At 41.9% G+C, this 12,631-nt stretch overlaps 1 protein-coding gene across 1 annotated transcript in view; it reads right to left on the bottom strand.

Annotated features, from left to right (window-relative positions):
* The window catches only part of LMAN1L (lectin, mannose binding 1 like), a 108,715-nt gene that overhangs the window by 76,188 nt on the left and 19,896 nt on the right, over window positions 1–12,631 (bottom strand). The gene's annotated exons all lie outside the window — the stretch shown is intronic.

The following is a 12,631-nucleotide window of genomic DNA, read 5'->3' as shown; positions in this document are numbered from 1 at the left end:
AAAGTTAAAATGAAATCTTATATTAGATCCCTAATGAATATGAGTTCCAGAAATATCCTGGCAAAAAGTCTATATTTAGTCCGCCAAGATTAGTTATAAAACTTGGTCTCCAGGGAAAAGTATTAATATATACACCTCCATAATGCCACTCTGCACGACATGATTAGTTATTAAACCTGGTCTACAGAGAGGAGTATTAATATATACACCTTCATAATACCACTCTGTAAGGAAAAATAAAAATATAATTGAGCCTATACTAAGAAAACAAGGTCCAGATCAATGTCAATACACAATGATCTGATTGTAGTAGGCCCAAAAAGAAGAAATTAAAACAGCTACAAAAACAGAACCTAATAGTCACTAATGAAACTTTTTAAATCTAAATCGATATTCATTCCATTAGGACTAAGTGTGTTGGTCAAAAAAAATCCATTGGGTCTTGCATTTAGACAATTCATGCACAATATTGCCTCCTCTCCTCGATGGATATAGTCTTCAGACCTGCTGGGTCTCTCCCATGTTTCGGTCTAAAATGTAGAGAGACACTGTAGTCCTTATAACCTATCAAAATATTGAAAATATACTCAGAGACTCTCTTGGCCAATGTCCTCTTGGTCCTGCCAATATACATTAAGCCGCAAGGGCACTTCAACGCATATATGACATGGGTAGAGAGACAGGAAATAAATTCCGTAATCTCAAATTCCATGTCATTAGCTGTAGACCTAAACCTATTTAAACCTCTAATGCGGGTGTTTACTTTTTGGCATGCTTTGCATTTTCTGCAGAAAAAAAACCCAGCACGGTCCCAAAACATCTGGGGCCTGGTGGAGGGGATACAAGACCTTTTTTACTACTTTGTAGACATGTGCACACTGAAATATTTCGTTTCGGAATTTCATTTCGTACGAAAAATACATTTATTTAGTTACTCCCGAAATTCTTTTTTATTTATTTTGTTTTTCGTGAAAAAAATCACATTCGTCCGAAAATCCAAAATAATTAAGGCCGAATCCGTCATTGAGGCTGATGGTGTCTGTTGAATGTTCAAAGAAGAATCGATGGAGCAGCTAAACTGTATGACTCCGTATAGTTTAGCTGCTCCGTCTAATCTTCTTAGAACTTTTGACAGACACCATAAGCCAAAGATTCAACATTTGTATGTTTTTCACTGCTTTGTCGAATCTTTGTCGTTCATGTTGAATGTATATAGTTCAAACAGAAAATGGACTGTTGATAGTGATCACTGATCAGACAAGTAACAAGAAAGGGTATATAGAATCTATATAGAATCTCAATGTTTAATATAGAATCTAGAATAATAAATACCCCCCCCCCCCCCTCCTACAACACGGGCAGCCTCTGAGGCTATCAAAACACACTAGCAACACTAGTATCACTATCAGGTTCACAACACTAACACAATAGCAGCAGATTATTATGAAAAAGTTAAAGTTGAACTGTAGCTTGCTTCACTATTTTTTCTGCTTCTGTGCTTATGCTTAATTGCTACATAATATAGATTCTCTGACAAACGGACCAGCTGAGATTGACCGTCTTCTGAAATGATTCAGTGTGTGTCTCTCTCTGCTAGCAATCATAAGTGAAAGTAAGTTGGCTGTACGTGTGTACAGAGTTCTAGCTATTTTACTGCTCTCATCTTTTTTTTTTTTTAACTTCTTTATTTTTATTAAATTATCAACCACTTAAATAACTGCAAAAGTGATGTACTCAACACACTGTCACCATTATCTCATTCAAAATTAATAACAGCAGAAACAAAAAAAAAAAACAGTAGATAAAACAGACACAAAGGTCATGTGTATCATTCAAGTTATTACACCCTTGCCCTTAAATCAACCCATTAATCCCAGCCCACCCACCCCCCACGTGCACACCGTTCGCGCCGAACGCACCAACACCAACACGGGAGGGAAGCATCCCCCCCCACACCCCCACCGGGCAACCCCTCTCACTCAACCAAGGGCTCCATAGTTCCTCATATTTCCTTAGATTATCCTGCCTTATATACACCTCTCTTTCACACCAGATTGTAGAGTCAATAGCATTAACCCATGCTTCAAATGCGGGGGGGTTCCTGGTCTGCCAATTCATTGCTATCAGCCGTCTAAGCCTGGTATAAGCACCTTAATACTGCCGTTCTTACCAAGGGAGAAACTCCGCCCTCCTCCAAAATCCCTAAAAGACAGGTCCTAGCCTCCGGTTCCAAAGTAATCTTAAAGGTCCTATTGATTCTACGAACTATTCCTATCCAATACCTACACAACAGATCTATCTATTTTACTGCTCTCATCTTTGGTTACGTTCGGCCAGTAACATTTATCATCGTCATCATTATTTTTATTTTACTCCCCCCACCCAATTTCAGCAGCAATCTTTTCTCTCTCTGTCAAATCTTTTCTCTCTATGTCAAATCTTTTCTCTCTATGTCAAATCTTTTCTCTATGTAGAATAATCCTGGACTAATAGAGTTAAGGTTAGGCACATTCGACCACAGGTTTGATAGACACGGATTGTTATTGTCAGCATCATGTCGAATCTCCTATCTATATTGAACTGTTGTCACAACAAAAACGAAAATAAAGCATTTATGTCGGATCTTTTCGTTTTTCGGATTCTGCACTTTCGTTATTGTTTGTTAAAACGATAAAGAAAATGCATTCGGACGAAAATGAATGCACGTCTACTACTTTATGTATCACTGTTGTGTTCTTTGGTCAGGCATCTCACTGACACCTGTGTTGCCATTGTTCTGGATGTTCAGTGTGCTCCTGTACCTTTAAGAAGGGGTGGCTCTCCTTCAGTCCACCTGCTTTCACCTATCCATCAGAATGCATGTGCCTACACTGTGGGGACACTTATAAGTTAGTGTTAAGTACCACAGATACTGGGGTGCCTTGGCGGGGCTCTGTGGCTTACGCATGCATTTGAAAATGTGTGCTGAACTAAACCCCTGTTTTTAAGGCATACTGTTAGACAGGTTATTCGGTTGTCTGTGGGCTGGTGGTAAGTAAAGCTTGGTTTTTTCCTCGGTTTATCCTTGGGTTTGTTTGTACTTTGTCACCGAACAAAGGTGTCCTCCTATAGATAAAGGGACATCTGGAAGGACTCCATTGAGAACTTTATCCATCTTCAGAATGCCCCAATGTTTTCTGAAGATCGATTCCACATCCTTATACTGTTAATGAAAAGTGCTAATAAAGCCCCATTCATGCTTTGTCCTTGCTTCAAGGCAAGATTCCTCACCAACCTGATCCAATCGTTGGGAACTATACCTTTTCTCTACAAATCGGCTCTTTATCTGCTGTGCCTGCACAACATAATCTGATTCACGGGAACAATGCGCATGAATTGACCCTTAGGTGTGTTGCGGAGCCGCAGAGGATGATGACCATTATTGATCGGAATAAAACGATTCCGATTAGTGAGTTTGAAGTATGCTTTAGTAAACAATAAATTTTGACTCCTGATAATGGTCACATCCAGATAATGATGAATGGATTCCCTACTCCAAGTAAACTCTAATTTAATATTATTCGGATTATTATTATTATTATACAGGTTTTATATAGCGCCAACAGTTTGCTCAGCGCTTTACAACATGAGGGAAGACATTACATTTACATTACAATTTGGTACAAGAGGAATCAGAGGGCCCTGCTCGTTAGAGCTTACAATCAAAAAAGGAAGGAGCAATTGATAGAAAAGGTAATAGCTGTGGGGGATAAGCTGATGGAGGAAGTAAAACAGTGTTAGTTAGAAGCAGGATAGGCTTCTTTGAAGAGAAGGGTTTTCAGGGATCGTCTAAAGATGGATAGATTAGGGGACAGTCGGACAGATTGGGGTAGGGAGTTCCAAAGGATGGGAGAAGCTCTGGAGAAATCCTGGAGGCGAGCATGGGAGGAGATGACAAGGGAGCTAGAGAGCAGGAGGTCTTGAGATGACCGAAGAGGGCAGTTTGGTTGGTATTTTGGGACTAGGTCAGTGATGTAGCTGGGGGCAGAGTTATGGATGGCTTTGTAAATTATTGTTAGCACTTTGAATTTTATTCGTTGGGTGAGTGGAAGCCAGTGCAGGGATTGGCAGAGAGGGGTGGAGGACACTGAATGGCTGGTAAGGTGGATGAGTCTGGCAGCGGCATTCATTATGGAATGGAGGGGGGATAGTCTGTGTAAAGGTAATCTAATGAGGAGGGAGTTGCAGTAGTCGAGGCGAGAGATGACCAGGGAGTGAATTAGAAGCTTGGCGGTGTCATTAGGTAAAAAGGGGCGTATTCTGGAAATGTTGCGGAGGCTAAGGCGGCATGATTTGGACAGGGCTTGTATGTGGGCCTGAAAGGACAGTTCGGAGTCTAAGGTTACCCCTAGCACCCTGGCATGTGGCGATGGACTGATAGATGTGCCATTGATCTTGACAGAGAAGTCAGGCAAAGGGGTACGTGGGGGAGGAAATATTAAGAGCTCGGTTTTAGATCAGCGATGCGTGAGGAGATTGATGGAGTGAGCTGAGGGGTAGAGAAATAGATTTGGGTGTCATCAGCATTTAAATGGTAGTGAAAGCCATGGGAGGCTATCAGCTGACCCAGGGAGGACGTGTAGATCGAGAATAATAGAGGTCCAAGGACAGAACCTTGGGGGACCCCAACAGAAAGGGGAGTTGGAGAAGAGGAAGTGGAGTTGTAAGTGACACTGAAGGTGCGATGAGATAGGAAAGATTCAAACCAACGGAGAGTGCAGCCATGGAGACCAAGCAAATTGAGTTTTTTGAGGAGGAGGGGGTGGTCAACTGTATCAAAGGCAGCAGAAAGGTCCAAGAGTAAGAGTATGGAATAATGACCGTTGGTTTTGGCTGTTAGAAAGTTGTTCGTGAGTTTTAGGAGGGCAGTTTCTGTGGAGTGCTGTGGGCAAAATCCAGACTGAAAAGGATCGAGAAGGTTATTTTCAATGAGGTGGTTGCTCAGTCGTTTGTAGACTAAACGTTCAAGGAGTTTGGAGGCAAAAGGGAGTAAAGAGATGGGTCTTAAGTTGTTAAGATTGGTGGGGTCTGAGGCCTTTTTTTGGTATGGGAGTGACTAGTGCATGTTTTAGAGGGTTGGGGAAGATGCCAGTAGAGAGTGAGAGGTTGAAGATATGAGTTAAGGAGTGTAGGATTGAGTCAGATGGTGACCGTAGTATTTGAGAAGGAACAGGGTCCAGGGGGCAAGAGGTTAAGTGGGCATTAGAAAAAAGTTTAGTGACTTCCTCTATAGTAGCTGGGTCAAAAGAGGAAAGTATTGATTGCGCAGGAGGACAGGGAGTGTTAGGTGAGGGAGATGTCTGTAGAGCGGAGATCTCGAGACGAATCGTCTCAATCTTATTTTTGAAGTGATAAGCAATCTCCTGGGCAGTGAGTAAGTTAGTGGGTGGGGGTAATGGAGGACGAAGTAGAGTGGTAAAGGTAGAAAAGAGTTGACGGGGACTGCATGAGAGGGTGTTAATGAGAGTGATAAAGTAGGTCTGTTTGGCAGCGTGCAGGCAGGAATGGTATTTTTGGAGGGCAGATTTATATTGGCTGAAGTCTTGCTGTGACTTAGTTTTACGCCACAGACGCTCAAGAGCATGGCTACGTTTTTTGTGGCTTCTGGTATTGTCTGTCTGCCAGGGTTGTAGTGGTCGGGGCCTGATTCTGTGCGTAGTAAGGGGGGCCAAGGTATCCAGGGTGGATGACAGTGAACTGTTGTAGACATAAGTAGCCAAGTTGGGGCATAACAAGGATGAGATTTTGTCGTAGAGACAATCTGTAGCAGAGAAAAGAAGAGAAGGGTTAAGATGGCGAAGGTTTCTACGGGTAATAGTTTGGTAGTTGGAGGGTAAGGAGGAGGCAGACAAGGAGAGATTGAAACTAATAAGGTGGTGATCAGATAGAGGCAAAGGAATATTGGAAAGGGTGTGCGGAGTGCATAGGTAGGAGAAGATGAGGTCAAGGCAGTTGCCAACAGAGTGAGTGGAAGCACGTGTCCATTGTTTTAGATCAAAAGAGGAGGTTAGGCTCAGCAGCTTAGAAGTAGCAGGAGTGTTAAGATTAACAGGGATGTTGAAGTCACCAAGAATGAGTGTTGGAATTTCAGAGGAGAGAAAGTAGGGTAGCCAGGCAGAAAAGTCGTCAAGGAAGTTTGATACCGGTCCAGGGGGCCGATAGATCACAGCAATTTTCAATGAAACCGGAGAAAATAGGCGAATACAGTGAGCTTCAAATGAAGAGAGGGACAGAGAGGGGGGTGGATGAAGAACCTGAAAAGTGCTTTGAGAGGATAGGAGGATTCCAACACCACCTTCTTTCCGTCCACTAGGCCTGGGAGAGTGAGTCCACAGGAGGCCACCATAGGAGAGAGACACAGGAGAAGGAAGGTCAGATTTTTGAATCCAGGTCTCAGTAATTGCAAGTAGGTTCAGGGAATTAGTGATAAATAGGTCATGGACGGTGGTGAGTTTGTTACAAACAGAGCGGGCATTCCAAAGGGCACAGAAGAAGGGGAGGCTGGCTCTAGGCTGAAGAGGAATAGAAATGAGATTTTGTGGATTGCGGCTGCTAGCAGAGGATGGGTTGTGCTGGGTATGTTGGCCGAAGGTAAATGATTGTGGTCAAGGATTTGGGGAAATATCTCCAGAAGTTAGGAGAAGAAGGGTGAGAGAGGTGATATGGGAGTGTGACTTATGTGGGAGGACATGTCCCAGTGGCCTGCAGGCTTTATTGGTATATGGATTTAGAGTTAGCAGGAGCTGATGAGTGCAATAATAAGGTGAAGACAGGAGTGAGGGTGATAAATGTAAGCTGTGGGGTGGAGAAGGTGGGTGAAGGAGTGAGAATTTAAGCAGAGACGATGCAACTGTGAGAAGGAAAAATAGAGAGTGCATGATACAGAGTGGTGAGATTGAGAGGAAGCATGAATAGGAGAAGAAAAAGTTTGGAGAATCAGGTCACCTGTAGTCTGTTTAATGTTCTGCTGAAGTCTCTTGTGTATTTTCGCTTTGTGCAATCGCTGAAGTGCTGAGCAGAAGTGCAATACTTAATCCAATATGAATACTTTATCCAAGATGTTAGTGGCCAATGCAACCCCTGCCTGGGCATCCCCTATGTAAACCCTGATTTTATACTGAATTTGGGTGGGGGTATTGCCAATTAATTAGTCAGGATTGCATAGGAGGAACACATGGCTAACAGAATCAACTTTTCACACCAAGGCTCACTACAAGAAAGAGCAAGAGAGCAGAAAAGGTCAGTGCCATAAAGATAAGAACAGCTCCTAAATTTTTAGGTATAGTGAGACAATAAGAAAGTTAAATAAACATCATTCTGATATGGACAGAGGTAAAGAATTTGACAGCAGCATAGATCACCAAAAGCACATACACAGAACTAGCAGGATGATCCTAGTTGCAATTAAAGGTGGAAGTTGTGAGCTGACACATACACAGAACTAGCAGGATGATCCTAGTTGCAATTAAAGGTGGAAGTTGTGAGCTGACACATACACAGAACTAGCAGGATGATCCTAGTTGCAATTAAAGGTGGAAGTTGTGAGCTGACACATACACAGAACTAGCAGGATGATCCTAGTTGCAATTAAAGGTGGAAGTTGTGAGCTGACACATACACAGAACTAGCAGGATGATCCTAGTTGCAATTAAAGGTGGAAGTTGTGAGCTGACGCATACACAGAACTAGCAGGATGATCCTAGTTGCAATTAAAGGTGGAAGTTGTGAGCTGACACATACACAGAACTAGCAGGATGATCCTAGTTGCAATTAAAGGTGGAAGTTGTGAGCTGACACATACACAAAACTAGCAGGATGATCCTAGTTGCAATTAAAGGTGGAAGTTGTGAGCTGACACATACACAGAACTAGCAGGATGATCCTAGTTGCAATTAAAGGTGGAAGTTGTGAGCTGACACATACACAGAACTAGCAGGATGATCCTAGTTGCAATTAAAGGTGGAAGTTGTGAGCTGACACATACACAGAACTAGCAGGATGATCCTAGTTGCAATTAAAGGTGGAAGTTGTGAGCTGACACATACAATTAATGTCCGAGGGTTGAACAGAGTTCAATCGATGAACAAAGGTTATCGGTTCTCAAACTTGGCAGATGTTCTTGCTTGGATGGTAAAAGGAGAAAAGTATTAATGTTCAACCACTCTGAGAACTTTATCAGTGAGGTTTCTGACCCCTGCCAAATAAAAAACAGGTCATCAATATATCGTTGGTAAAAAATAAGCTCCTTCTTTCTTCTTACCACAATAAATCCACTTGTCCTCCCACTGGCTCATGAATACATTTGCAAGACTGGGTGAAAATTGTGCACCCATTGCTACGCCACGTCTTTGGTTATAGAATTTAGCATTATACCAAAAATAATTGTGTGTAAGGCAAAATTCTAAAACCATCCTGAGACACTTATTTTGAATTTGAGGGATATTGTCCCTTTGAAAAAAGGCCCAATTAAGGGTGAATAATGCGTCGTCGTGTTGGATAATGGTGTATAATGACGATACATCCGCAGTTACTAAAAAGATCTCAGCTTCCTCAGGGAAAGCTACCTCTTTCAATAACTTCAAAAAATTAGTAGTATCTTTCAGATAGGCCTTTGTGCTAATCACACTCATTTGTAAGAAGTGATCAAAATATTGCCCTATTCTTGAAGTAATACATTCAATTCCATTTACAATCGGCCTACCCGGGGGCTCCACTGGATTTTTCAGAATTTTTGGTAAGGTGTATATAGTGGGAATATGATTGAAACTCAGTGTTAAAAAAAAAAAAGCTTCTCCTTTTTAGTAAGAACCCTCATATAGAATCCAATATCCATTAAGTTGAAAAGGTCCATCTTATAATTATTTGTAAGGGTCCTTCTCTAAATGTGAATATGTATGCTTATCCGAGAGCATAGTTAACAACGGGGAGTGGTAAAAAACCTTTCTTAAGAATTACCACCCCCCTCCCTTATCAGCAGGGCGAATGATGAAATTTTTTCTGTTCTCAAGGGCCTTGATGCCTTCCTGAATGTATTTGGGATGAATAATGAAAAATAATCTTTTTAAGACTTTGTTTATTACCCCTCCTTTTATTTCCCTGGGGGAATGGCATTGATCCAGACTCTCTGGTGCATCCAGACTCTCTGGTGCATGCCCTTGCCAGTGGCATTATTGGATTAGATCTAGTGTCATTCCCATTTCGATGATCATTCACTGTAGGGATAACCCTAGCCCCCCCCCCCCTTCAGCAGATTCAGACGTGGCATATCCTGCCAAAAATAAATAGATTTTTTTTTTTTTTTAAATCGCATATGTCTCTCCGAAATTTTGAGTTTTCTCTTTTCAATTTCATTATTGAAGTTGATCAATTGTTGTGTTCCCTTAATAGGACCCAATATCTCCTGTAAAAATTTAATTTTTTTTTCTAACAGGATAATTTTTTTCTTTTTCCGTTTCAAAACTAGCTGTTGTAGTTTAAAACCAACTCCATTAAAGAAGTCTAACCACTCAGACATGGAATCAATGTTGTGCAGAGCATCTTGGGGACAAACTTACCTATCTGAGACTCCGCATAATAATTTCTTTCCTTAAAGTAATGCACAAAGGTGCAGATATCCCACCAGATTTGCACCTGTTTCTCAAGAGAATTACCCAAGGCAGTGAGGATGCCATTGAAATCCAAATTTTCTACAAAAACTCAAAAAAATTTCAGAGAGACATATGCGATTTAAAAAAAAATTCTATCTTTGGCAGGATATGGATAAACCGTCCAGGTCTGCAGGAAGGGGGGTGCTAGGGTTAACTATACGGTGAATGATCATCGAAATGAGAATGACACTAGATCTAATACAATAATGCCACTGGCAAGGGCACACACCAGAGAGTCTGGATCAATGCCATTGCCCCTGGGCAATAGAGGGAGGGGTAATAACAGTCAGGAAGGGTAGAGGGGCAAGTGCCAGGGAGGCCAATCCAGGGCTGGAGCATCCCAATAAGTACGCTCCATTGAGTGGCATTGGTGATCCCAGTAAGATACCAGCGCTGCTGGAGCTGAGGGATTCTCCTAGCTGCTAGCGGAAGAAATCCAGTGAGAGTGGGGGGGAGCGAAGGGAAAGGAAAGACAGATTCTGGTGGTAGGGGACTCAATTCTTAGAAGGACAGAGAGGGCAATCTGTAACAAAGACCTGAAGCGCCGACCTGTATGTTGTCTACCAGGCGCTCGGGGTTCAGCACATCACGGATCTGATGGACAGATTACTGGGAGGGGCTGGGGAAGACCCAGCTGTCATGGTGCACGTTGCACCAATGACAAAGTCAGAGGCAGATGGAGTGTCCTAAAGAATGATTTCAGGGACTTGGGAGCTAAATTGAGGAAAAGGACCTCCAAGGTAGTATTCTCAGGAATACTACCGGTACATTGAGCCACACCAGAAAGGCAGAGGGAGATTATGGATTAAACAAGTGGCTGAAGAGCTGGTGTAGTAAGGAGGGGTTTGGGTTCCTGAAGGACTGGGACGACTTCTCAGTCGATAACCGGTACTATAGAAGGGATGGACTGCACCTAAATGAGAAGGGTGCAGATCAGCTGGGAATAAGGATGGGCAAAAAGTTAGAGGGATTTTTAAACTAGGCGATGGGGGGGGGGGGGGGGGATCCAGAGATAGAGATAATCAGTGTGGAAAATATTCCAGAGGGTAATATTAGGGGCATTAGTGGTAGGGTGAACAAAGCACATAAACCCAAGGTAAGTATAGTAGCAAGTCCTAGTAGCAATCTCAGAACACCCAAGAGGATAGTATGTGACCGGTCAAAATATATTAAAGCATCAAAATGTTTGTTCACCAATGCCAGAAGTCTGCCAAGCAAAATAGGTGAGTTGGAAGCTCTGGTGCATCAGGAGAGCTATGATGTAATCAGTATTGCTGAAACTTGGCTTCATTCCTCACATGACTGGGCTATTAATATTCATGGCTATGCACTCTTTCGGAAAGACAGAGTAAAAAGGAAAGGTGGAGGGGTCTGTCTGTATGTGAGAAGTGATCTCAAAACAAGTGAGAAAGAGGACCTGGTGGACGGAGAGTGTGATGAGTCTGAAGCATTATAGGTAGAACTGCATACAGATGTGCGTAGTTCAAAGTTAATCATTGGAGTTTGTTATAGACCACCCAATGTTAATGAGGAGGTGGAGACTCGGCTCCTTGCACAGATAGAAAGGGCTGCAAGGGCTGGGACAGTGATAATAATGGGGGATTTTAACTACCCAGAAATTGGCTGGAGTAATGGCACTGCTGGGACAGTTAAAGGGCAAAAATTTATAAACCTATTACAGGACAATTTTATGGTCCAGTTTATTGAGACCCCAATTAGGAATGATGCTCTGTTGGACCTGGTAATCTCAAACCATGCAGAGCGTATTACTAATGTTCAGATAAAGGAACACCTGGGTAGCAGTGACCATAACATGATTTCATTTCATGTTAGCTGTAAGCAAAAATCACATACGGGAAAGATAAAAACACTTAATTTCAAGAGAGCAAATTTTTGAAGGATTAGGGCTGCTCTCCAGGACCTAGACTGGGAGAGAATATTGGCATCAATGGGCACAGAACAGAAATGGGAATTCTTCAAAAAGACTATTTGTGATCTCACTGTAAAGTATATTCCCATGGGCAATAAGTTTAAAAGGCTAAAAATAAAACCTATGTGGCTCACGGCCAAACTTGAAAAAGCTATAAACTATAATAAAAGAGCTTTTAAAAAATATAAAAATGAAGGAACACTAGTGTCATTTAAATGTTACAAAGAATATAACAGAATATGTCAAAACGAAAGACAGACTGCAAAAGATAGTAGGACAAACCCCAAACAATTCTTCAAATATATTAATAGTAAAAAGGTCAAGTCTGAGCATGTAGGCCCTTTACAAAATAATCTGGAGTGGGTGACTGGGGACAAAGAGAAGGCTAATTTATTAAATACTTTCTTTAGCTCTGTGTATACAAAGGAGCATGGGGGAGCTCATGTCCATAATGGGGGTGGTAGTGACATAGCCCCAAATCCACAATGGCTCAAAAGTGATATGGTCCAGAAATATTTGGACAAAATAAAGGTGGATAAAGCACCTGGACCTGACGGCACCCACCCACGGATCTTAAAAGAATTGAGCTCTGTAATTTCAAAGCCATTGTATCTAATTTTTAGGGACTGATTAATGACAGGAATAGTACCACTGGATTGGTGCAGGGCCAATGTGGTGCCTATATTTAAAAAGGGAACAAAGTCTTTACCAAGTAACTATAGACCTGTTAGTTTAACTTCTATAGTTGGGAAGATACTGGAGAGAATAATAAAAGACCACATAGACGAGTTCTTGCAGGAAAAAAATATTTTAAGCAACAGACATGAAAGACAGAAGTTGTCAGACAAATTTGATTTCTTTTTATGAGGAGGTAAGTAAAACCTTGGACAGAGGGGTGGCAGTGGCGTGGTATACTTGAATTTTGCAAAAGCGTTCGATACAGTTCCACACACACAGCTCATGTCTAAGGTAAAGTCTACAGGTTTGGAAATATCAGTTTGTAAATGGATAGAAA

Source organism: Lithobates pipiens, unplaced genomic scaffold, assembly GCF_037356315.1.
Source record: "Lithobates pipiens isolate NorthernLeopardFrog02 unplaced genomic scaffold, aLitPip1_a1.2 Scaffold_8, whole genome shotgun sequence".
Taxonomy (NCBI): Eukaryota; Metazoa; Chordata; class Amphibia; order Anura; family Ranidae; genus Lithobates; species Lithobates pipiens.
The sequence above is the reverse complement of the archived record's forward strand: the minus strand, read 5'-3'. Positions and strand labels throughout refer to the sequence as shown.